Source organism: Orcinus orca, chromosome 2, assembly GCF_937001465.1.
Source record: "Orcinus orca chromosome 2, mOrcOrc1.1, whole genome shotgun sequence".
Lineage (NCBI taxonomy): Eukaryota > Metazoa > Chordata > Mammalia > Artiodactyla > Delphinidae > Orcinus > Orcinus orca.
The window spans coordinates 19,594,371-19,620,448 of NC_064560.1; the positions used below are offsets into that span (position 1 = coordinate 19,594,371).

At 40.9% G+C, this 26,078-nt stretch overlaps 1 protein-coding gene across 4 annotated transcripts in view; it reads right to left on the bottom strand.

The window, feature by feature from the left end:
- CAMK1D (calcium/calmodulin dependent protein kinase ID) overlaps positions 1 to 26,078 on the bottom strand; it is a 418,140-nt gene that overhangs the window by 114,909 nt on the left and 277,153 nt on the right. The window lies entirely within an intron of this gene.

A 26,078-nucleotide genomic window follows, 5' to 3' on the forward strand; every position in this document is an offset into this window, starting at 1 on the left:
CCCGTAAGATTTAAGAATGCAGTCAGTTCCTTCTATGCCTCATATTTTCACTTTCCCTCCACTGACTCTTAACTGCACTGCAAAGTCTTCTTTTTAGTTTGGTCGTTTCCACAATGGCCCAGGGGTGGCGAGAGCTGGTCCCTTCCGAGCCCACATCTCCCTTTACCAAGAAAAAACAAACCAGAAAAAACCCTCCGGCAATGGCCTTAGCACTCTCCCCACACTTTCTCAGCCACAATGTAGTCCATCTTTACAAACCCTCCATGTCTTTTTTTTTAAAAAAACTTTCCATTTATATCACTGTGGAGGCCTTCCCTGGGCCTCACCATCAGGTTCTCACCCGCCCCCAGACAGGGTGACTCACCCGGGAGAAAGGTCTGGGGTGGGAGGCGGGGCTGGGTGGCTACCCGCCCCAAAGAGCCCTCCCCACACTACAACTCAAGCCCCAGAGAGTCAGGGTCCCTCTCTTGGCCTTGCCGCCAACTGGGACACTGCTAAGAGGTGGTACCTCCTCGCCCACAGGTTCACATCTAAGGTCAGGCACGCTTCCAGAAGCCATCTTAGCAGTGTCTCGGGAACCCTCTGGGCTTCAGGCCTCTCAGGCTCCTTCCTTCTGGTTTTCAAATTTCTTTTAAGGATATGCAGACCTGGATTTGGATCGCCGTTCAGTTCAAACCTGCGGGGTTCCCGTGAGTTAAGCATCACCCCGCAGAACCCTCGAGTTAGACACCTGTGTCAGTGAATTACATCTCAGGCCCCAAAGCACCTGTCTCTGCCGCTTCCACTCCTACCTGACCTCACCTGTCGTTTTATTCTGCCTCGTACACAGGAGACCATCAGTATTTGCTCGCTTGAGGGCCCAGATGTTCGATTCTACACTGCGAGGCACGTGCGCTTCTGTTCCGTCTTTTCGTTCTCACAACAGTTGAGCGAGGCCGGGCAGGCGCTCACCAATTTTACAGAGTCGCAACCTCTGCCCAGAAGCCCTGTGATTTGCTCAAAGGGCCTCCGCTAGTAAAAAGTAGATTTTTTGGACTGTAATATTTTGAACTAATTTCAGGACACAAGCTGTCACTCACCGTCTGCCTGTGGGTGTTCAATTTGCTTCACGACTTAAGGGGGGCTGCTGCGGTGAGGAATTCCATCTAAGAATTTCACAGAATCCGCGAGCCATGAGCCAAGGACTTCTCCCCAGGGAGTTCACCAGCCTACCCCACAATCAGCATCTCAACTGGACATCAAGACCCAACTCACTTCAGTTTTACAACACAGGGTTTTTTTGAAGGAATGTGCATCTGTGTGTAGTTGTATAGAGAATGTACTTGTCTCACATATGTCCAAAAAATCAAATATTTGTGTGTGGGGATTTAACACTGCATGAGAAACTCCCACAGGAATGGAGAGGGATGGGGGGGAAATTAACTCTGGAGTATGGAGTGTGGATTCCAGCTCAGCTTCTTATTGGGTGACCTGAGGACCTCCGGACCCTAACATATAATCGGGATCATTTAAAGTAAGCTCATCATACATCATACAAGATGTCCATATTCAATCCCCAATAATATCCCAGATTAGTCAAATCAGATGCAGACTCACAATATTACAAAAATAAGAAGGAATGAACAGCCCATCTGCCTGCAAGGCTGTTTTGATTATACTGTCTTGGGAGTTAATAGCTGTAAAATGATGGAGGAAATCGGTGTCACTGAAGAAAATAGAGACACGCAAATTGTTTAAACGAGAGGCAAAGGAAACGATCACCAACTCTTTTGCTGAGGTGACCTAAAGACTTCAGAGAAACACGGAACAAAAGTGTATGACAGAGTTTAACACAAAACTGACTGCATTTATGCTACCTTGATCAGAGTTTTATTATTCTAAGTTGACATCCAACTGGGATCAGGAATCAGGCAGAAGAGAAGGGAAGTAAACATACAGAGTATCTCTCATCCTTCTTATGCTTTTCTGACGGCCAGATTGAGCTAAATTGCTTCGTCCTACGCCTCACTTCCCTACCACCAGCACCTCCCAAAGTCAGTATCAACAACAGCAACAGAGCGTGTAAATGCATCCATACAGCCCTGGGGCTTGAAGGACCTCCAGGCTCACACTGGGGGAGCAATGCCAGCTTGCATCACAGGTGGCAGCATGCAGACTGCACAGATGTGGAACTTTGGGTGGGTTATCAAAACCACAGTTAAAGGGACTTAACTATTTGTGCTACACTGACATTGCCTCTCTTGTACAGACCTAATCTGAATTTTAGAGAGAACAGGCTAAACTAACTACAATGTGTGCCCAACCATTGCAGTGACCATGTCACCTTGTAATTCCTAGTCAAAGACTAACATAGGATCATATATGGGGTGAGCGATGCGGGAAGAGGAAAACGGTTTACAGAGCATCTCCTATACCTCAGACTACCTGCTAAGCAGACATAAATCCTTAGGAATCCTCATAAGAAATGGCATGAAGAGAGTCTTTTCGTGGCTGATTTTACAGCTAAGGAAGCAGGCCCAAAGGGGCTCCAGATCTGGACCTGGAAGGCAGGTCTGCAAGAACCCCTGTGCTTTCTGAAATGCCTTCCTTCCTTAGAGCACTTACCTGTGCCCATCAGACTCGAAGAACAGGGAATCCACGAGAGGTCAGACGCAGGAAACCATAATTCTGAATAAACGGTATTGACCTTTGTCCTCTGTGTTCTGGAATTCCCGCATCTGGCCATCTCTTCCCCATCTCGCGTCTGCTGTGTAAGATGCCAGCAAACACTTCCTGTCTTCCTCTGAAGGCTTTGCCATTTTCTCTGCTACCCATGACCCATCACTCGTCCCCTTTTTAATAAACACTTTATTTATTTTTTAGAAACTATTTTATTTATTTATTTGGCTGTGCCGGGTCTTAGTTGCGACACGTGGGATCTTTGTTGCGGCATGCGGGATCTAGTTACCTGACAAGGGATCGAACCCGGGCCGCCTGCACTGGGAGTGCAGAATCTTAACCGCTGGACCACCAGGAAAGTCCCAATAAACACCTTAAATTCGTGTTGGGCAGAGGATACAAGATGTCTAATCCTGCAGAGCAAAGGGAAACATCCACAAAATAAAAAGACAACCTACGGAATGGGAGAAAATATTTGCAAATTATGCAACCGACAAGGGCTTAATTTCCAAAATATACAAACAGTTCATATAACTCAACACCAAAAAAACAAACAACCCAATCAAAAAAATGGGCAGAAGACTTAAATAGCCATTTCTCCAAAGAAGACATACAGATGGCCAACAGGCACATGAAAAGACACTCAACATCACTAATTTTTAGAGAAATGCAAATCAAAACCACAACGACGTATCACCTCACACCAGTCAGAATGGCCACCATCAAAAAGTCTACACATAATAAATGCTGGAGAGGGTGTGAGTAAAAGGGAACCCTCCTACACTGTTCGTAGGAATGTAAATTGGTACAGCCACTATGGAAAACAGTATGAAGGTTCCTTGAAAAACTAAAAGTAGAGTTACTATATGATTCTGCAATCCCACTCCTGAGCATATATTCCAAAAAGATGAAAACCCCAATTTGAAAACATACATGCCCTTCAATGTTCATAGCAGCATTATTTAGAATAGCCAAGACATGGAAACAACCCAAGTGCTCATCAACATATGATTGGTTTAAGAAGATGTGATACATATATCTTTTAAAATCAATCATATATATGTATACACACACACACACAACAGAATATTACTCAGCCATAAAAAAGAATAAAATAGTGCCATTTGCAGCAACATGGATGGGCCTAGAGAATAACATACTAAGTAAAGTAAGTCAGGCAGAGAAAGACAAATATTACGTGATATCACTTAGTTGTGGAATCTAAAAAATGATATGCATGAATCTATATACAAAACAGAAATAGACTTACAGACATAGTAAACAAAGTTATGGTTACCAAAAAGGGAAGGGGAGGGATAAATTAGGAGTATGGAATGAACAGATACAAACTACTATATGTAAAATAGATATGCAACAAGGATTTACTGTATAGCACAGGGAACTATGTTCAATATCTTGTAATAACCTATAATGTAAAATAATGTGAAAAATATATATATAAAAAACTGAATCACACCTGAAACTGACACAATATTGTAAATCAACTATATTTCAATTCTTAAAAAAAGATGCCAAATTGGAGTTCTAAGGGAGAACTCATAATCAGAATTATACAGATCCAATTCTACCCTAACCAAAACAACCAAACTAACAAAAACCACCCAAAAACCTCTGTTAATAGAATTAAAACAAAACACGTTATTATAATCCTGCTTTCTTATACACGAAAGCTACAGTGAAACCTTACTTAACCAGATCTCCCCTAACTGGTACTCTGAATAACTACAATTTTTTTTTCTGAATTCAGTTTTTAAGAGAATGAAGCAATTGATACTCAAAACACATCAAGTGCTGACTAAAGAAAACAAATACCAGGCTATGTTCTGGAGTCTGGCTGTCCCCGACCCACCCCTCTAAAACTTCTATCTTTCTGCAGCTGGAGAAGTCTTATTTGCCTGTCAAATTTTAATTCCAAGATTCTGTGAGGGGTAATGTCTTCCCAAACTACATGGTCAGTCCTTCCTCTGTTAACATCCCAGATAATTTTATACACACCTCTCTCTATTCTAGCAGTTACCATCCTGAATGGCTGTTGTGTATCTACACATCTGTCTCTGCCTCTGGACCAAGGGGCAAGGCCATCCTCTTCGGGTTCCCCAAACACAGTGCACAGTAGATGCTCAAAAATTGCTTGCATTCAAAAATAAATAAGAAAATGCACGAAAAATAGCTGCTTCCCATCTTCTCTATCCATATCTACATTGCTGCACTGTGGTTCTTTATGTCAGAATGACAATGCTGTAATTTCCTAAATCGATAAAGATGAAATGATGTTCGTGTAACTTACTGCTAAATAAGGATGCTTAAGCATTATAATGCATCTCATAAAGATGTTCGACTACTGATGAAATCAGGAGTTTCTCGTTAACACTACTTTTGGTTAATCTGACTGTTCAATTAATAAAAGCATTCTCATCCTGGAGGCACTCCAGCTAAAAAACTGCTATTCTTAGAGCAGCACAGACCCTACACCATGTTTGGATGAGACTAAAAGAAAGGATGTCTCAACCCTTGGCAAGAGAAATGAACAACTGAATTCTGGCTTAAGTCCTTGTTACAACGAAGACCTTCATTCCTGGTTTCATTTACCTTGAACAGAGGTAGCTGTCAAATGGAAATGGCCAGCCATAGTCACAGTCAAAGACCAGACGGTCTTCCTAAACCAGCCTATGTTATGAACACACGCATGTTCATGTAAATAAAACAAAAGTTGCATAAAACAATAGTTTCTTATTCTTACCTACATATGGTAACTATCATTTTCTATTCTGTTGTTTTCTTTTTGTAAATCCACCAAACTGAATTCAAGATCAGATGGTGGGTCAAGACCCGAGTATGAAGAAATCTAATCTATAGTCAAAACCCACCAATTAAGCAGCGCACAAGTCAGCAGCCCTAGTTTATCCCTGATCCCTACTGATCACAAAGGATGGTATAGAGGAGACAGCATACTCAGTGCCTCTAAATTTTGATTATGTCTAACGGTTTTCACCAAGTCTTATTTCACACTTCTAGAACCAATATTACTACCAACACCACCACTGCAAGGGGATAATTTACTAGAACTAGAAGAAAAATAAGTGATATTTAACTCATGTTATAAATATACACTAAAAGTAGACCTTCCACGGGAGATGTATTAAAATGAATACCATCAAATATTTAAAGGAATTATACAAACAATGCTTGTCACCTGACAAACTTCACATCCTACCCCGCCTCCTACCCACAAATTTACAGAATCCATTGTATTCCCAGCTGCCATTTTGTCAATTGTCAATCACCCAGAACATGTACTTCACTTGAATTTCCACTCTTGATGACTCATTTCTGGGGAAATATCTCTACTTTTTGAGTTATCACCTGAGGTAAAGAAAATAGAGACTCTTGAAAATGTGACATCTTTTGGGAAGTCTGGCTATGTGGACAAAGGTCTCAACTCAAAACTCCAAGGGCAGGTTACAGGGTCTGAGGACCCACATTTTTCATTTGTCCCTAGCCATTTTCACTCAGTGTTTCATACAAAACGAAGATAATGCTATAATTGGTATAATTAACTCATGTTTCTATTCCAGCAGCGGTGGGTGACTGCTAACTGTAATCAGCTACATTGATAGCATTTACTGATAACAGCAAGGGGCTTTATATAAATACTGTTCTATTTTTAAACCTTGCCCTAATGCAGCTGCTTCTTAAAATTATATTTAAAAGGTTAAAAAGGAGGATGAATATAGCACAGCTCTGGGCATACCTGGGCAAGAAGAGTTCATTAATATCACTAATGGGAGGGGCAGTTGTATCCCTTATCATCCCACACACATCTACACACACACACACTCACACACACACACACACACACTCTTCAAAACAGCCAGGAAATAAGTCAGAGAACAATACTGGTCTATTTTTGGCTCACCAAGAAGAATGAATCAAGTATCAAACCTTGGATGATTGATCTACGGAATCTATACCTTTGAATAAATATGAGAGTTTACTTTTTGACAGCATTTCACTTTTTTTTTAACATCTTCATTGGGGTATAATTGCTTTACAATGGTGTGTTAGTTTCTGCTGTAAAACGAAGTGAATCAGCTCTACATACACTATTGAACTCAGTTGTCTCACAAGGTAGCTGGGCAATGGAGGGAAGACAGCTGTTTGTCATTTCCAGGTGGCTGCTATGCAGGCACCTTTCCTCACAGGGACTTGAGTCACCAGGAGACAAGAGCACTGCAGGACTTGACTCCCACAGCCCGTGGGCCTGGTTTACTGCAAGTTATGGGTTCAAGTTCAGCAGTGTTCTAAGTATTTTGAGAGTGCAACGATGTTTCTTAAAATCAAGGACAAATGAAAGACCCTTGACACAGGAGCACGTCCTGCATCTCCACTGAGTTAGCCTCTGGCTTTGGTCTGGATTTTGGCCACTATTTGGGGAAAAATACCTCATTTTTGTGCTTTACATATTTAGTAAAGAAAATGAAAATACAAGTACGGTCAGTCCTCATCATTTGCGGCGCTCTTGTGTCTCCCTCCCTCCCACCCTATGGGAACATATGTATATGTATAATTGATTCCCTTTGTTATAAAGCAGAAACTAACACACCATTGTAAAGCAATTATACACCAATAAAGATGTAAAAAAAAAAAAATACTTGCAGCACTTCTGTGGCCATCTGGGGAGATGAACAGAAGGGAGAAAATTTAAGTCCCAACTTGCACATTCCCAGCTAAGGTTGAACAGAGAAAAGCTCTGCCTTCTTGTTGCAGCTCTGACTGTAAACCAGTATCCTTTTGTTGCAGTCGCTTTACTGCCATGGTTTCCACATCTTTGTTGCCGATTTTGCTGTTGAAAAAGGCCCCCAAGCATAGTGCTGAAATGCTGTCTAGTGTTTCTGAGCTCAAGAAGGCCGGGATGTGCCTTATGAAGGAAAGACACGTGTTAGATAAGCTTGTCCAAGCATGAGCTGTAGGGCTGTTGGCTGTGAACTCAATGTTAATGAACCAACACTACCTATGAAATGAGGTCTCTTTAAACAGAAGCACACAGAAACCAAGGGTACGTATTGATGGGTTCATGGAAATGTGACCAGAGGCTCACAGGCACCTAAGCCTCTTTCCCCCCAGGAGCAAGAGCTCAGGAATGACTAAATCAGTGTTCACAGTGACTTCATACATCCCAAGGGATAAATTTCAGGAGTATCTACTGTTTCTGCAATTGAGGCACACTTGAAAACTGTATCAATAGGGTACTATTTACAAAGTTACTGCCATGAGAAAAGAGCAGCCATTCCAAGGCCATCCAAACTTTCCTATCAAACCAGCAACTCTTGCCAAATAATCCAAATGGGTTTTGTGAGATTTAGCGGGTTTGGAAACGACCAGAGCCACTTCCTACAGATTGTCTGCAAAGCTACCCACCTTTCACACCACATGGCTGCCTCTGCCCCAAACCCTGGCCAAAACAATGACTGACCAAAACCCAGACCAGAGCCGGAGGCTCAGTGACATCAGTGGAAATGCAGAAAGTGTGCCTGTGTGGAGGGTCTGGTCTTTCCCTTGTCCTTGATTTTTAAAAGTATCATTGCATTCTCAAAAAATTTAGCAACACTGCTTAAGTTGAGCCCAGATTCCTATTCTTAATCTTTGCTGCCTTTCCTGTGGCAAGAGATTAGCAAGCAGGAGGTTAAAAAGTAGAGAATCGTTTCCTGGTCCCTAGAGAATCCCAAATTCTAGTTCCAGTTCTAGGACATATGAAAGGTAAAAACATTTCGAGAGGTTTTAGGACTATTTAACCCAAATCTGATTCCATAATTTCCTCTAAATTCTGTGTGAATAGGTGTATTATCCTTACCCCTTACTTTGGGTTGTACTTTACATTTACCCTGGGGTAGCCTGTTTTTACTGCCAATTATGTTGAGTTCAGCATCATTGTTTTTCCTTTCTAAGTTCAGTGAAAAGTAATATTAGTGTGACCACAAACAAACTGCTTAGCTGGGAACTCTGATCCATTCTGAAAAAATCCAGGCAGATAAATATCCTAGAATATTAATTAACACTGCCAAGATGGAACCATTTCTAACCCCGAGCTGTGTGCATTTATATAAAATTGACAGAGCTTCAAGGGCTGCTTTCTTGGAAAGCCCCATTTTCCCATGAAAGCAAGAATTCGAAATTTATTACTAGATCTACTTGTTCTACTGAGTAGAAGATTCTTATGTTTCCAAATATCATGAAGAACATCAAGAATTACAAGTAGTATTGACTCAGTAAATGACAGCTTGTAGAGAATGACGTTTTCATCTATTAAGACAATTACTGCTGAACATGAATATGAATATATAACTTAAGTAGATGGATATTTCTTCAGGCGTTCAGACTCCTGAGATAATTTTAAAGCAGTGATTTTCAAGCTTTTCCACCCCCAGGACAATGACTGAAAAATATCTGGGAAATATTCAAGCTCCATGTCTCTTTTATAAGTCAACAGTATGGCAGGATTTCCAAAGAGATGAAATATTCCTTTATTGTTTTTAATTGACTACATTGTTACACAGATTATATTGCACACCGTTAAATTTTAGAGCCAGGCAGGACCACAGTACCTCAATTGGGGGTAATCAAAACATGGCCATAACTAACAAGAAGGGCGTCCATCGAGTGGTCTGTAAGCCCTTCTGTGTGAACGACAAGGCATTCCATGGTAACTAAAGCATGGACCCTACTATCTGATGTGAAACATCCCCTTTTACTTACAATAATGAATAATGCCATTGTCATTGTCATAATGCCTTGGCCACAGGACCGTGGAGGAGAGGGGAGGGAGCTGGGAATGGGCAGAGATGAAGCTAAAGGGAGGAAGGCCCTGAGGATGGACGGAGGTGGAGGTAGTCAGAACAGTGGCTCTCCAAAGCTGTCCACATCCTCATCCCCGCAGCCCATGGGTCTGACCGGTTACATGGCAAAAGGGACTTTGCAGATGTGGTTAAACGAAGGATCTGGAGATGGGAAGATGAGCCTGGAATATGCAGGTGGGCCCAGTGTACTCACAAGGATCCTTAAAAGAGCCAGAGGGGATTCCCCGGTGGCCCAGTGGTTAGGACTCCACGCTTTCACTGCTGAGCGTCTGGGTTCAATCCCTCATCAGGGAACTAAGATCCTACAAGCTACATGGCACGGTAAAAAAAGAACACTTATTAAAAATAATAATAATAAAATTTCTCTTTAAAAAAAAAAAGAGCCAGGGAAGGAGCTATAAATGGTAGAGAGACGAAGATGTTATACTGATGGCTTTGAAAGTGGAGGAAGAGGCTGGGAACCAAGGAGGGCAGGTGGCCCCTAGGAGCTGGAAAAGGCAGGGAAGCAGATTCGCCCCTAGAGCCTCCAGGAGGAGTGCAGCCCAGCTGATGCCTTGATTTTAGCCTGGTGACCCCCCATTTTGGACTTCTCACCTCCAGAACTGTAAGATAATACATCTGTGTTGTTTTAAGCTACTTATGGTAATTTGTTACAGCAGCGACAAGAAACTAATACAGAAGCCAACATCTAAATGTCAGTGTCTAAGGGACTGAGATAGTGAGGTGGGTCAGGATGCAGGCTGTTGTCAGTACTCAAGGGGTCCAGGCTGGGTAAGTCAGGGACCCCACCCAGTTGGAAGTAGAATCTTAGTGACTGGGGAAGGGTTTTGTCTGAGTCTCTGGGAACAGAGGTTTGGCAAAGGCTAGGCAAGTTCAGGCCAGGACCCTCGTCCCAACAGGGATGCCACCACACTGGTGGAAACCACAGCGGCTGCTCTGCCCCAGTGCCTGGGCATTCAAGAGGGCGACTGAAGCGAGTTCCCGCCCTGCCTTCTGCTGGAACTTTCGAGAAAAAAGGAGAGTTGCTTCCACAGGGTGAAGAGGTGAGTCTAGGGCTGTCAGCTGGAAAAACTGCCTAAAAAATAAAGAACTCAAGAGGACACAGAACTAAATGATGGATACAGATTTGGACTGAAATCCAGCTGTGTCAAGAAGCAAGTTTTACCCCCATTGACTTTTAGTGTTGAAGCAATACTTTGTGCTTAATCCGCTGTGAATTGGATTGGGTTGTTAGCTGAATGAGTCCTGAATAACAACCCAATTAGAATTGGGTTGTTAGCTGAATGAGTCCTGAATAACACACAATCATTACAAAACTTCTCTCTTTTTCAAATAGAAGACATTAGCTCTCTGGCATTTTAATGAGGGCAAATAAATTCGGGGGGAAGCGGGGATGGAGAGGAGAATAAAGTCTGGAATATATGAGCCACGTCTTTAGTTCAGCCAGCCCAATACTTAAAAAAACTCTCTGAAATATTTTTAAAAATTAAATAACACATGGGAATTGTATAACTATAGACAAATATATAAAGAAGAAAACACATCTCCTATTATTATAGGAGTTTCAGAAGGGAATGGGCAAGGTAGGGCAAGCAGGTTTAGCATTGGCTAGTCTGAATAATTTCAGTGACAATTTTAGTTTGAACAACTTCTAGGGTGTAGGGGCTGTCTTAAATTGTCTAGCCCTGGGGGATGAGGGGTGAGAGGAGTATTGTTCCTGAGAGTAAGAGCCCCACAGAGGAGGTAGTTAGGGTGTGGGCTCTGGGTTGGCCGGTCTACATACAGAAGGTGTCATCACAGGTAAGCTGTGTACTATCTCTAGGAACTGGCTAACGCTGAGAACGGCAGTCCCTCCAGGGTTAGCAAGGCCCCAAGATATCAAAACTTCAGAAACACATGGTTAATACACTGTCATACTACCCTATAATACTTTACCGGTGAGCTATTTTCTTGTTTGTGTATTTATGTTCTGTTCATCTTCTGTTAGCCCCACTAGAATGTAAGCTCCTTAGGGCAGGATGCTTATCTGCCACGAGCACTGCTAATTCCCAGCACCTACACCAGCAGACGATGTTCAGTCCGTATGTATCGAGAGAACTAATGAATTTCTCTTCCTGGAATTGCTATTTCTGTCCCTTGCCCATTTTCCTATTTAAATGGCTTGTACTTCTCCTGTTGCTTTGCACTCTAATGAATACAAAAATTAAAGCTTGGTCAGTTATGTGTTTTGCAAATATTTTTTCCTGTTTCCCTTTTTTAAAAAACTGTTTTTAGCCATAAAGAAGTTCTATTTTTATTTTCATGTAGTCTCAAAGTTATTAATATTATTCTTTATGGCTTCTGAGTTTTAGGTCAAGTGTAGAAAGATTGAAAAAGTAGTATGATATTACTATTTTATTATTTCATTATTTATAATTATATCTTTGGGACCACTAGAATTGATTTTATATTTATATAAAGAAATAAGGCAGAGATCTATTTTTTTCCTAAATTACTAGCACTATGTATTAAATAATCTACCTTCCCCACTGGTCTGAAATATTTTCTTTAACACATACCAAACTCTGTGTGTGTGTGTGTGTGCACATGTGTGCGCGCGTGTGTGTGTCTGTGTGCGTATGCTTATACACAAATATGTTTGTAATTGGGTGGGGGGAATGTCTATTTTCTGAACTCTCTTCTCTGAGCCTTACTAGTCTTGCATCAGTATCACATATTACATAAAACACTATGTGCTAATAGCCTCTATTCTAACCAGCAAGAAACAGGCCACACTTTACCACCAGATCACTGAAGGGGCTGGTTTTGCAGCTGAAATGAACAGCTGTATCAAAATACAGAAAAAGCTGTGAAGGGGAAATAAAACTACCAACACGTGAAATCAAACAGATGCTTTGTTAATACGGCCCCTATGACGGAGGAAAAGAGTTCAACCATTTGGTTTAAATCACTTCACCTTTAAAAAGAAAAACAACAAGCAAACTAGGAGCTGCTAGGCCTGTCTCATCTCTCTCTGGAGTCAAAGGTAACGCTACCAAACTGTGTCAGTCCAGGGGCCAAAGTGAGCTAGACAGGAAAGCCAGGGGTGGGAGGGCCCCACAGCTACGGGGGAGTGGGCGTCACTTGCCTTCAATGTTTCTGACAATCTAAAAATTGACACTTACAGGATGTAAATGTTGGTTTGGTTATGGAAGGCTTCCCTCTCCTCCTCTTCAGTTTATTCACAGAACTTAATATTGTAGATTAAAATATAAAGCAGCTGAGCCCCATGCCAAATATTTAACCTCTCTGTCCAGAGTCTTTCCATCCCCATCCACAAATGCCCATTCACACTGTTGCTTATCACCTTCCCATCTGTTCAACTTCTCTGCTTCTAACACCTAGTTCATGCATCAGCCCAATTTCTGGAAGGCCCTTACCCACCCTGGCCCTTTGTCAGTTTCAAGCATCACTCTGAAGACGGGTTTCAAGAATCTGGGGGCAAGGAAAAGGAAGTATGCTGACACCCTCTGTGTTGTTTCAGGAATGAGGTCTTCAGCCATACATGTGTGTGGGGACCTCTTATCGGTGGGAGCTGCGACTTGAGTTGCCTTCAGCAATCAGCACTGAAATATTAAAGGAGTCAGGGCACTAACAGTGCGTGGAACAGTGGCTGGCACGGTAAGGGCTCAACACATGGGAGCTCATCAATATTTCTGCCAGTTCTCCGTGACTCTCGTCAAGTCTGTGGTCATGTGACATATGGTCATGGCAATGTTTGAGTGAAGCTGACAGGTCCAAATGGACATCAGAGAGAACCGACCAGTCCTCAGTGCATAGATTATGGGTCAGTGCTACTGTCAAGACCAAATCATAAACCAATATAAATATCTCTCAGCATCCATGATCCCTGAACATTGGAGAGCTCTCTGTGTGTTAATGTCTTGTTTACTTTTAATCCTTCGATGAAATTGTGAACCCCGGAATCAGAATGAACCATAAAAATGACAAAATCTAGGGACTTCCCTACTGGTCCAGTGGTTAAGACTCCATGCTCCCAATGCAGGGGGCCCGGGTTCGATCCCTGGACAGGAAACTAGATCCCAGATGCTGCAACTAAGAGCACACATGCCACAACTAAAAGATCCTGCGTGCTGCAACTAAGACCCAGTGCAGCCAAATAAATATTTTAAAAATTAAAAAAAATAAACAAAGACAGGATCAAACTACATATTTATTGTAAAAAAAAAAAAAGACATAATCTAAACCTTATTTTGTTTTCCATTTAATGAGAAACTGAATATAAAGACTTTTATAAATAGTAGGCTCAGCTCAAACCAATTTCTAATATCTACACTTTTGTGAGAAAACCAGTTTATCTATGCTTTTAACTGAGTTTCCTGTTCAACAGTACTTTAAATTTTAGATGAGGGGTGAGAAAGAAATGAAACCTCTTCATGAAGCAGGCTGTCCAACTGCCATGAGGAGAAATAGGTTGTTATTAAACAGTATACTTTGTTTAGTTAATGAGTCTATTTAACCAACTAATAGAGATTAAGCTCCGTTTGAAAGGGAAGGGAGCGGGGAGGGGAAGAAAATTGAGTGAGTTATGAAAGCTGGTTGCTATGGAAACCTCCCGCCGTGAAAAAATACAGTCACCCCATAGGGTGGTCATAATCTCTCTTCTTTTCAGTTTAATCCAAGTTGCAGGAAGCAGGAAGGCAATGGTGGGACATTAATCTCCCTCTTCTAGAGGCTTATATAAGACGGCTGAGAAGGGAACTCAGTACTTCCTTTCTCAGGAGCATAAACAGCCTTCTAAAAAGTCTGAAAGAATATAACTCATTGCACAGACGTCTGAGGATAAGTTAAAGCTGTAAGCGGTTTGGAAATTAAAGGAATTCTAGGCCCTTGAAGGATCTACACCACCTCACTGACTTGCAGATCCCAGGGATTCCGGATGAGTTTTCTACCCAAACATGGCAGGAAAAAACTGCCAATATTGTAACGGTAATATTAGGGCATGGAATCCTATTGAGTTGTTTGTAAGCCTTTAAATCTTTCTCTCCATGATTCATCTTTGAGAAGCTAAACAGAGGTTAGTAATTAGCAACTGGTTTGCATTTTTTCTTGTTTCAATCAATTACTGCTTCTTTACGGATGAAAGCAGACTTGTGTGGCCAGATGCCCTCACACTATGATTGAGTCATTCATACCAAATGAAGCTTTGCCAACTGAGCCACAGGCCACTCAACCACCTGGTGGCCAGGAGGGATGTCAGGCCTGGAAAGAGCTAAACAGCCCCTGAAAGGCTACTCTGGAAAACAAGAGGACACATGTCACAACGGTATCATCTAAACTTACAAAACAAAATTAGAACATGGAAATACTTTCTGAGCAGAGCTTGGATCGAAATAGTATTTCATTCATCTTAATCCCCGGCTGGTTTTCATCATGTCCACTTCTGGGGAGCAGGGATGATTTGTTTTCAACCAATTTGAACAGACCAGAGACCTGCACAGATATAGGTCATTAATCAAATGTATTTACAGCCATGCTCAAAGTCACAAAAGTCTCAAAATCACAAGAAGTGCAACACACCATTCTTGGGCTTCCAAGCTGAGATGTCCCTGAGATGCTGTCAGGGAAGAACGTGAGGGTAACTGGCAGAGAAGCACAGCCTGTTACAGCCACACAGTTCTTCAGGGGGAAAGCCACGCTTCCCAGCTACTGCAACCCTCATCTGCTGTGAACTTCAGTGTTCCCCTCTTTTTTATTTATCTCCAGAATTGAGAGAAGTGGTCTTTATTTCAGTCAACTGCTTGCTCTCTTGCTTGCACTATGGCAAACGTTGCCTCCTGTTCTAGCCTGATGCCTAAGCCTTTGGTTTGGACACTCCTATGCTGTACACACACAGAGGCCTTCAGTTGAGTTTAGTGATGTGATCATGAGAAAACGTAATTCTGCTGGGATTGAGGTACCAGTCCTGGTCACCCATCAACCATTTCACCTCACAACAACACGAGAAGCTCAAAAATTCACAAAGGTTCCATAATCATATATTAAACTCGCAATTAAACAGCACCTTTACTGCAAACGTACAACCCAGTAGGGAGAGAACAGATGTAAACATTTCTGGCATACAATTCTGGGGGCACAAGACAGGCAGCATTGGGTTGAAAGGCTCTTTGTCAAAACAGACTGGGCAATATTTTTTTCCTGAGCGTCGACTCAAAAAAATCAAAGGTTACGGGTGATCCTGAATCAACATGAATTGTTCAGTGAGATAATTAAAGGCCCAAATCATTAAGGACTCGGTAGGAAGGACGATAATAAAAATGAATCTGTTCTGAAAACGCACCACATCAGACCTTTTCTCATTTAGAGTCTGATATTACACATCAGTGGAACTACCTCTCTCTATCACATCTTCACTGAGGAACATTTAATCTCTGATTATGCCAGCAAAGTGGAATTCTGTGTCATATTGACAATTGACTCTCAATGCTTTGAAAATTATTGATGGAAGCAAAATAATTACTATTCAAGGTTGGCAGTGAAAGATCCAGTCTGCTGAAGGACCCAAAGGCTCTTAAAGATCTGGTAAACGGAGGACTTCCCTGGTGGCGCAGTGGTTAAGAATCTGCCGGCCAATGCAGGAGACAAGGGTTCTATCCCTGGTCTGGGAGGATCCCACGTTCCACGGGGCAACTAATCCTGTGCACCACAACTACTGAGCCTGCACTCTAGAGCCCGCGAGCCACAACTACTGAAGCCCACGCCTAGAGCCCATGCTCCACAACAAGAGAAGCCACCAAAGTGAGAGGCCCGTGTACTGCAATGAAGAGTAGCCCCCGCTCGCCGCAACTAGAGAAAGCCCACATGCAGCAACAAAGACCCAACGCAGCCAAAAAAAAAAAAAAAAAAAAAATCTGGTAAGTGATTTACAATGAAGGTTTAAAACCCTGGGTATAACTACAAATGGGGCCCCTTAACTTTTTAAAAAATACGGTTTAAAAAAAGAAAGTCTAATAGTATAAAAGGGTATATGTTAAAACTGCTTTCTTCCTATTCTAAATACTCATGCTTTCCTCCAAGAGTCAACTCTTGGAGGAAACTCTTCAGTTTTCTGAATATTCCTCCAGACAGTTCCTGTACATGTAAGCATATATGTGTCTGTATAACCTATATAACTTTGTTTAAAAACATAAATAAGACTACATGCTACATAATGTTATGCATGATGCTTATTCATTAACATCATATCTTCAAAACTCTTAAAGAAAAATATAGGAAAAACACTCTGACATAAACCACAGCAAGATCTTTTCTGACCCACCTCCTAGAGTAATGAAAATAAAAATAAACAAATGGGACCTAGTTAAACTTAAAAGCTTTTGCACAGCAAAGAAAACCATAAACAAGAAGAAAAAACCCTTAGAATGGGAGAAAATATTTGCAAATGAAGCAACGGACAAAGGATTAATCTCTGAAATATATAAACAGCTCATGGAGCTCAGTATCAAAAAAACAAACAACCCAATCAAAAAATGGGTGGAAGACCTAAACAGACATTTCTCCAAAGAAGACATACAGATGGCGAAGAGGAACATAAAAAGTTGCTCAACATCTGTAATGATTAGAGAAATGCAAATCAAAACTACAATGAGGTATCACCTCACACGGGTCAGAATGGCCATCATCAAAAAATCTACAAACAGTAAATTCTGGAGAGGGTGTGGAGAAAAGGGAACCCTCTTGCACTGTTGGTGGGAATGTAAATTGATACAGCCACTATGGAGAACAGTATGGAGGTTCCTTAAAAAACTAAAAATAGAACTACCATATGACCCAGCAATCCCACTACTGGGCATATACCCTGAGAAAACCATAATTCAAAAAGAGTCATGTACCACAATGTTCATTGCAGCTCTATTTACAATAGCCAGGAAGCAACCTAAGTGTCCATCAACAGATGAATGGATAAAGAAGATGTGGCACATATATACAATGGAATATTACTCAGCCATAAAAAGATTCAAAATTGAGTCATTTGTAGTGAGGTGGATGGACCTAGAGACTGTCATACAGAGTGAAGTAAGTCAGAAAGAGAAAACCAAATACCGTATGCTAACACATATATATGGAATCTAAAAAACAAAAAAAAATTGTCATGAAGAACCTAGGGGCAAGAGGCGAATAAAGACACAGACCTACTAGAGAATGGACTTCAGGGTACGGGGAATGGGAAGGGTAAGTTGGGACAAAGTGAGAGAGTGGCATGGACATATATACACTACCAAATGTAAAACAGATAGCTAGTGGGAAGCAGCCACATAGCACAGGGAGATCAGCTCAGTGCTTTGTGACCACCTAGAGGGGTGGGATAGGGAGGGAAGGTAGGAGGGAGACGCAAGAGGGAAGAGATATGGGGATATATGTATATGTATAACTGATTCACTTAGTTATAAAGCAGAAAGTAACACACCATTGTAAAGCAATTATACTCCAATAAAGATGTTAAAAAAAAAAACAACTTAAAATAGAACTACTATATGACCCAACAATCCCAATCCTGGGCATATACCCTGAGAAAACCATAATTCAAAATGACACATGTACCCCAATGTTCACTGCAGCACTATTTATAATAGCCAGGACATGGAAACAACCTAAATGTCCAACGACAGATGAATGGATAAAGATGATGTGGTACATATACACAATGGAATATTACTGAGCCATAAAAAGCAACAAAACTGGATCATTTGTAGAGATATGGATGGACCTAGAGTCTGTCATACAGAATGAAGTAAGTCAGAAAGAAAAAAACAAATACCGTATATTAACACATATATGTGGAATCTAGAAAAAGGGTGCAGATGAACTTATTTCCAGGGCAGGAATAGAGATGCAGACGTAGAGAATGGACATGTAGACACGGCTGGCGTGGGGGGAAGGGGAGGGACGAATAGGGAGATTAGGATTGACATATATACACTACGATGTGTAAAACAGATAGCTTGGGAACATGCTATAAAGCACAGGAAACTCAGCTCAGTGCTCTGTGATGACCTAGATGTGTGGGATGGGAGTAGGTGGGAGGGAGGTCCAAGAGGGAGGGGATATATGTGTACATATAGCTGATTCACTTCATTGTACAGCAGAAACTAACACAACATTGTAAAGCAATTATACTCCAATAAAAAAAATAAAAGTAAATAAATAAAATAAATGAAAAAAAAATCATATCTTCAAAAGCACCCCATATCAGCACATAGAAGTAACCGCATCTGGGGCATAATATTTCCACATATATATGGCATACATGATGGAACTTTCAAAGTGTGAACAATGTTGATTTCTAGATGCTGACCTGAGCATCTAGAACTTCAGAAACAAGATACTCCTGTGCAACTATGTTGTTTTACTTGCAGATGCCACTGCAGGGGTCTGGCTGTTACTCACTGTTACTCATTGTTACTGTAATCCAGAAAACTGTTTCCTTCTCTGCACAGTAGATGCATCAGCTCTCTGGGTCATATGCAGAGTGGGTGGGTAGCTGTAGCTGGGAGATGATGGAACAAAACAAGATACATTTGAAGGGCAGAAGCAGGCTAGCCTTCAAAATCTCCTGCAAAACTTCCCTAGAGTCCAAAATTCCCATTACTGTCCACTCAGTTGTTCTCAAGATGCAAGTCCATCCACCTCCGGGCACTCGCCAGTCCTTAATCTTCCATGACTTCGTTTGCACAACCCAGAAACACCATCTCCTCTCTCTCTCTATCAAACCTGGGATGACTGAGAACAGGAGACAGTGAGTCACCACCGACAGGGGCTGGGGATGACTTTTCTGAATATAAATATGCATAATTCTGTGGCTGGAGAACTATTCCTGGAAACGGATAATGAGCCACTCAGGCTCTTCATAAGGGGTCCAGGTCGATTTACTCAGTTAAGCAAACTGCGCTTCTCGGGAAGGTAGATAGTTGAGCAAAGTTAATACTGTAGTTATTATTGATTTATGGTGGCTCTTCCTAATATAAGGGGACAGTCCCTTAGCACTGAGTCCTTGTAAAAGATGCTAAAACTCAGGCTTGTCTGGTGTTTCTAAATAGTTCTAATACATATCTACACTAAAGGTCACAGCTCTGGTGCAGTGCAGTTGGCAATGACTATCGTTAGATATTGTTAGATAACGTTTGGAAGACAAGGCTTAACTCTTCAGGGGCCTCTGAAAAACACGATTCACTTGCAGTCCTTGCTGGAATCTCAGGAGGCAGCTACTCCATCCCCACTTCTATCTGGGATATTAAATATTAACCACCCTAGATGAATGTTTATTTTACAAAGTAAAAGGTAACCTATTTCAGGTTGTCTATTTGTAGCCCAGCTACAAAATATGGTTTATGAGAACAATCTCTATAAATCCTTTAGGACCTCTATCTATATTATAAATAAATACTCATATAAAGTTTGCCATTTTACAGTCTTAATTGAGTAGAATTCTTAACTGAATAGATTACACTGTTATAGAAATTATAAGATTATGAGGTTACATTTCTTCAATTATCCCTTATTTCTTGTTAACTATTTTAAAGACTGTGGAAAACTCCGTGGATATTGTCAAAATTTGGGTTTGGTTTCTGGTGTCTGTATGATAATAAATTTGTGGTATTACATGTGAAAACAAACAATCCCTATTTCCAGGGTTCAGAGCTCTTAACGCCAGAACCAAAAAACCCAAATAAATAAAAAGGATCATGACTGAAAAACTTTTTGCCCAATTCCCAATATCTTCTGAATATATTCTCTCTTAGTTTTTTCTTTTCATTATAAGTATTATAAGTGAGAATGATTTTTAAAATAAGCAGTCATTTAAACATTATTTTAGAACAATCCAATTATCTGCATGCTTTTTAGTATTTAGATACATGAATTAATAATCTCCTACTATCCTCAGGAATGGCTAAAAGATTTAGCTACCTCCTTCAAGGACCTTTACCGAGGGTTTATAACCTAAAATAGCTGGAGTCCTTTCTTTCAAATAACTTGGCATCCACTGGCAGGAAATGTTCTAGTTGGGACTTCCTCTGCACTGACCCCATGTCTGACCCAACACAGTTTATCCCCCTGCCCCGCCCCCATCCCATCTGAGCCTACAAAGATGCAGTTCGGACAGATGTCACTGATCCGTTGAAAGCCCCTGGCGACTCAAGGAACTCCACTCTTCCAGGGAGAATGATGGTTTCTTAAACCATCAAGATGTTAGAAAACACTTCCTGCTGCAGCCCGGTCCCTGCACGGGAGCCTCTCTGACTTCCCATAAGCCTTACAAATCGGCCTACGGGCTCTGTGGTTTGTGCCCCAGTGACATCTGTGTACACCACCCTCTCGCAGACAAGAAATTCCCCTTCTTTAATGATGCATCTTCCTGATGCTTCACTGGTTTGTTTTAAAGGAACCAGATGTCAAATCTGTATGCAATGCAACCTCATCCCTCTTAGAGGGCACTCCTGCATCCATTATGAGTGAAAACACCATGTGTAGCTGCCCTGAAATGTTTTCAGTCTCATGTGCTTGTCACTAGGGGTCTGAACAAATGGTTATTGGAGGGGAGATGAAAAGAAAGGTATGATGTTGAATGAAAATGCTTACGGACAGGTTACCTTATTAGAATGTTCTACAAAAAAAAAAAAATCCTAGATTCCTAAATTCATTTGCTTAATAATCATTATTACAGACCTATTAGGTTCCAGGCATTGGGATAAATCTTGAGGATGCACAAATAATAAGACAATGTTTTCAAGGCACTTCCAGTTAGAAGAGACAGATGTGTGGGCAAGTAAGAGCAGAAAGAGCACAATGAAATCATTTACAAGAAGTGGAAAAAGACAGGGAGGATTGGTTTAATTCCTGGAGAGAAGCAGGCTAGAAAGAGTATCACAGCTAGAACTACTGTATAATTTAGTATCTAACTAGCCTATTTAGAGAATGAAAGAAGCTACCGAAGTTAATAAAACCATACAATGTCTGAAATTTTTATTTATGGACTGACAATTGGTTTATCACATTGGTAGGCCTATGAAAATAATTTTAATAACTATTTTCAAAAATAAACTTATTTCCAAAAAATTAGAATAACCTACATCCATGTATGGAAACACTTTTAAAAACTTTTTTGTTGCTTGTCTGAATATCAGAAAATACTGTAAGTGGAATAATTACTCTTGGAACATAGTTACATATTTTAATCAATTGTTAATTCATATCTCTCTCCAAATCCATATCTGAAGAATTCATTTTCTCCAATGTGGATTTGTTATTTTTAATTTTTTCATAAAATCGCTCACAATCTTCTACACAGATTGCCAACAAACACATGAAAGGATGCTCAACATCACTAATCATTAGATAAATGCAAATCAAAACTACAATGAGGTATCACCTCACACCAGTCAGAATGGCCATCATCAAAAAATCTACAGACAATAAATGCCGGAGGGGGTGTGGAGAAAAGGGAACCCTCTTGCACTGTTGGTGGGGATGTAAATTGATACAGCCACTATGGAGAACAGGATGGAGGTTCCTTAAAAAACTACAAATAGAACTGCCATATGACCCAGAAATCCCACTACTGGGCATATACCCTGAGAAAACCATAATTCAGAAAGAGTCATGTACCACAATGTTCACTGCAGCTCTATTTACAATCGCCAGGACACGGAAGCAACCTAAGTGTCCATCTACAGATGAATGGATAAAGAAGATGTGGCACATATATACAATGGAATATTACTCAGCCATAAAAAGAAACGAAATTGAGTTATTTGTAGTGAGGTGGATGGACCTAGAGTCTGTCATACAGAGTGAAGTAAGTCAGAAAGAGAAAAACAAATACCGTATGCTAACACATATGCACGGAATCTAAAAAAAAAAAAAAATGGTCATGAAGAACCTAGGGGCAGGACAGGAATAAAGACACAGACATAGAGAATAGACTTGAGGACATGGGTGGGGTAAGGGTAAGCTGGGACGAAGTGAGAGAGTGGCATTCACATATATACACTACCAAATGTAAAATAGATAGCTAGTGGGAAGCAGCCGCATAGCACAGGGAGATCAGCTTGGTGCTTTGTGACCACCTAGAGGCGTGGGATAGGGAGGGTGGGAGGGAGACGCAAATGCGAGGAGATATGGGGATATATGTACATATATAGCTGATTCACTTTGTTATACAGCAGAAACTAACACACCGTTGTAAAGCAATTATACTCCAAATTAAAAAAAAAAATCGCTTACAGTCTTCAAAGTTGCAATTTACAATCACTACGTTTGAAACTGCGAACACCTCCAAGTGGATCTTCTCTATCAACCATAATATTTTTAACTTGGAAACCACTCTGTAAGTTGCTTTAATACCTAGTACATTCAGAGCAAATCCTGCTAAACAAAAACATTCTAAACTGTAAATTTTAAATCGAATATATAAATACTCCAGCTCAAGTATTTTTTTATAGTTACTGTCATTTTGCTACCTTTCTTGGACAAATACTACCTTTCTTTGATAAATACTACCTTTCTTTTAACAGACAAACCCTGTCAAGTAAACTGTCTCTATTGATGATTTTTACAATGTTTTTCTGCGTGTGAATGCTGCAAAACGGTCAGCCTTCCCAATCTCAATCCACTGCAGAACAGACAGAAAATTATCCAGTTGAAAATAGGAGCTCCACCAAGACACTGCCCACAGATTGAGTTATTCCAAAGAACAATCACAGAATTTCAAAACTCTTATACATTATTTGAGCTCTCATCAAGAATTTGTTCCATTTCTTTCTTTCACAGGGATGTGTTTCAAGTTTTGTTTTCAATAACTGCAATTTGCTAAAAACGTCAAAAGCTGCTGTTGTTTTGCACTTAAACTGTTGAACATTTTGATGAAAGATTTCCAACTGCTTTTCAACCAATGCAGCCAAACTCTGGGGGATTTGCTTACAGAGAAGTTCGATACCATTTTAGTATCCTTATGTTGATTTACAAAGTACCATCCTTAAAGGCTCAGACAGTTCTAATATCCAATCGTTGGAGCAGGTAGCTTAGAAGAGTGATAAACGTATAGAGTTAAGTGGAAAACAAGAGAATGGAAGAAGAATCTTGTCAGAATCACATGAAAGGAGAGCTGAGCAGTGCTGGGACTGGGCTGGGATTGGAGACCATTTAATTTTCAGCAGCTCCAAGCCACTCACATGTGTCCTATCCCCCAGCAGTACCCAGCAGCGCTGATGTAGGAACAGAGGATGCAGGCAGTTACAGTGATGTCGAGTTTTGCATCTGCAAGATGGATACAGCAGGCAAAGAAGGAAGGATGTTGACCGCGGGGATACTGAAAGGGTTTACACTGGGTAAGGAAGCCCAAGGAGGGAGGCGCTGGGGGGCTCTCCATAATGCCAAGGAAGAGACAAGAAATAAAAAAAATTGAGGGATTATTGTCAGCAAGGCTGAAAACAGACATAGAGTGGTGAAGATTAAGATTAAGATTAAGAGCTGAAGCAACTTCGGGGAACACCATTCTGGAAAGTGCCCAGGGGGTTGTGTGGTAGGAGAGGAGCTGGCTGAAAAACACTAAAGGTTTATCATGTGGGTTGTCCACAGGGACACTGAAGGTACCACACTGATCATCCCAAGCACAGACATTGGGGGAGGGGGTAGAAATCGATGGATCAGACACCAAAGTCTTCAATGTATAAAAGAAGGTTGGGTCAAACAGTACAGAGTTCCAGGTATAAGATAAATAAATACCGGGATGTAATGTACAACACGGTAAATACAATTAATGCTGCTGTGTGTTATGTATGAAAGCTGTTAGAGTAAATCCTAAGAGTTCTCATCACAAGAAAAAAATTTCTAGTTTTTAAATTTAAAAAATTTCTATTTTTTAAATTTTGTAAATGGTGGATGTTTACTAAACGTATTGCGATATCACTTCATGATATACATGAATCAAATCATTGTACTGTACACCTTCAACTTACACAGTGCTGTATGGCAATTCTATCTCAATAAAACTGGAAGAAAAAAAAAAGATGATGGGCAGCTGGGAGAAACAAGGATGGGTGGAGGAGAACAGAGCTTCAGAGTCTGAGCCAAAAAGGAGCAAGGATTTTTATTTCACGATGTAAAGTTTTCTCTTTCTGGCTTACTTCACTCTGTATGACAGTCTCTACGTCATCCACATCTCTACAAATGACCCAATTTCATTCCTTTTTATGGCTGAGTAATGTTCCACTGTATATATGTACCACATCTTCTTTACCCATTCCTTTGTTGATGGACATTTAGGTTGCTTCCATGTCCTGGCTATTGGAAGTAGTGCTGCAATGAACACTGGGGTGCATGTATCTTTTTGAAGTAAGTCAGAAAGAGAAAAACAAACATCACATATTAACTCATATATGTGGAATCTAGAAAAATGGTGCAGATGATCTTATTTGCAAAGCAGAAATAGAGACACAGATTAGAGAACAAATGTATGGATACCAAGGGGGAAAGAGGGTGGTGGGAGGAATTGGGAGACTGGGATTGACACATATACATTATTGATACTATGTATAAAATAGACAACTAATGAGAACATACTGCATAGCACAGGGAACTCTACTCAATGCTCTGTGGTTACCCAAATGGGAAGGAAATCCAAAACAGAGGGGATATATGTATATGTATAGCTGATTCATTTTGCTGTACAGTAGAAACTAACACAACATTGTAAAGCAACTATACTCCAATAAAAATTAATTTTAAAAAATGTAAAGTTAATCATCCAGATCTAGCAGAATTGTAAACGCCTGCTTCCAAAGAGCAACCTGAGAACATCTCCATAATCCCAGCCACTCCCATTCGCCCTGCCCTGTAAAACATCAAATTTCCTACATTCATCAGGGCTGCCGAACCAGCTTCATCACCAACATGCCTTATTTATAAAGCCCCATGGATTCAAAGAGATAAGACACGGTTTTAAAAATATCTGGGAAATGGAGTGGCTGGGCTAGCAAACGCAGAAAACCCAACTACAGTACTGGATTTCTAACGTCTGCACTTGTTTCATGGAGTTTTACACCGAGAAAATGGAAACAGCAAATGAAACAGACTACAGAACTTTAGACCTGAGACCTTAGGCTTGTCTAAAACAAGTAAACAAACAACAACAATAAGAACCCACCACTTTATAGACAGACCAGGGAGGGCAGGCGCTGGGGTGTCACAGGACTCGTCAGGGGCAGGAGGGAGCCTGGCACCCGTGCCTGCCAGCTCCGGCCCCGTGCTCTTTCCATTCGCAGCATCCCTAAATGAAGTCCTTAAATAAGCCCTGTGAGATCGCCCCCAAATCTCCTACCAGATGCCTGACAAAATCTCCCAATGGGACCGTGAGGGAGTTTACACCGAAGAGCCTCACCTTTCACCATGAAGTAATCTGAAAATCGTTTGAATTTCCACAATTCCAAGGAAGGGGCAGTGATTCCCTCAAAAGGACAGAAGTTGGGGTTGGATAAGATTATTTCCAAG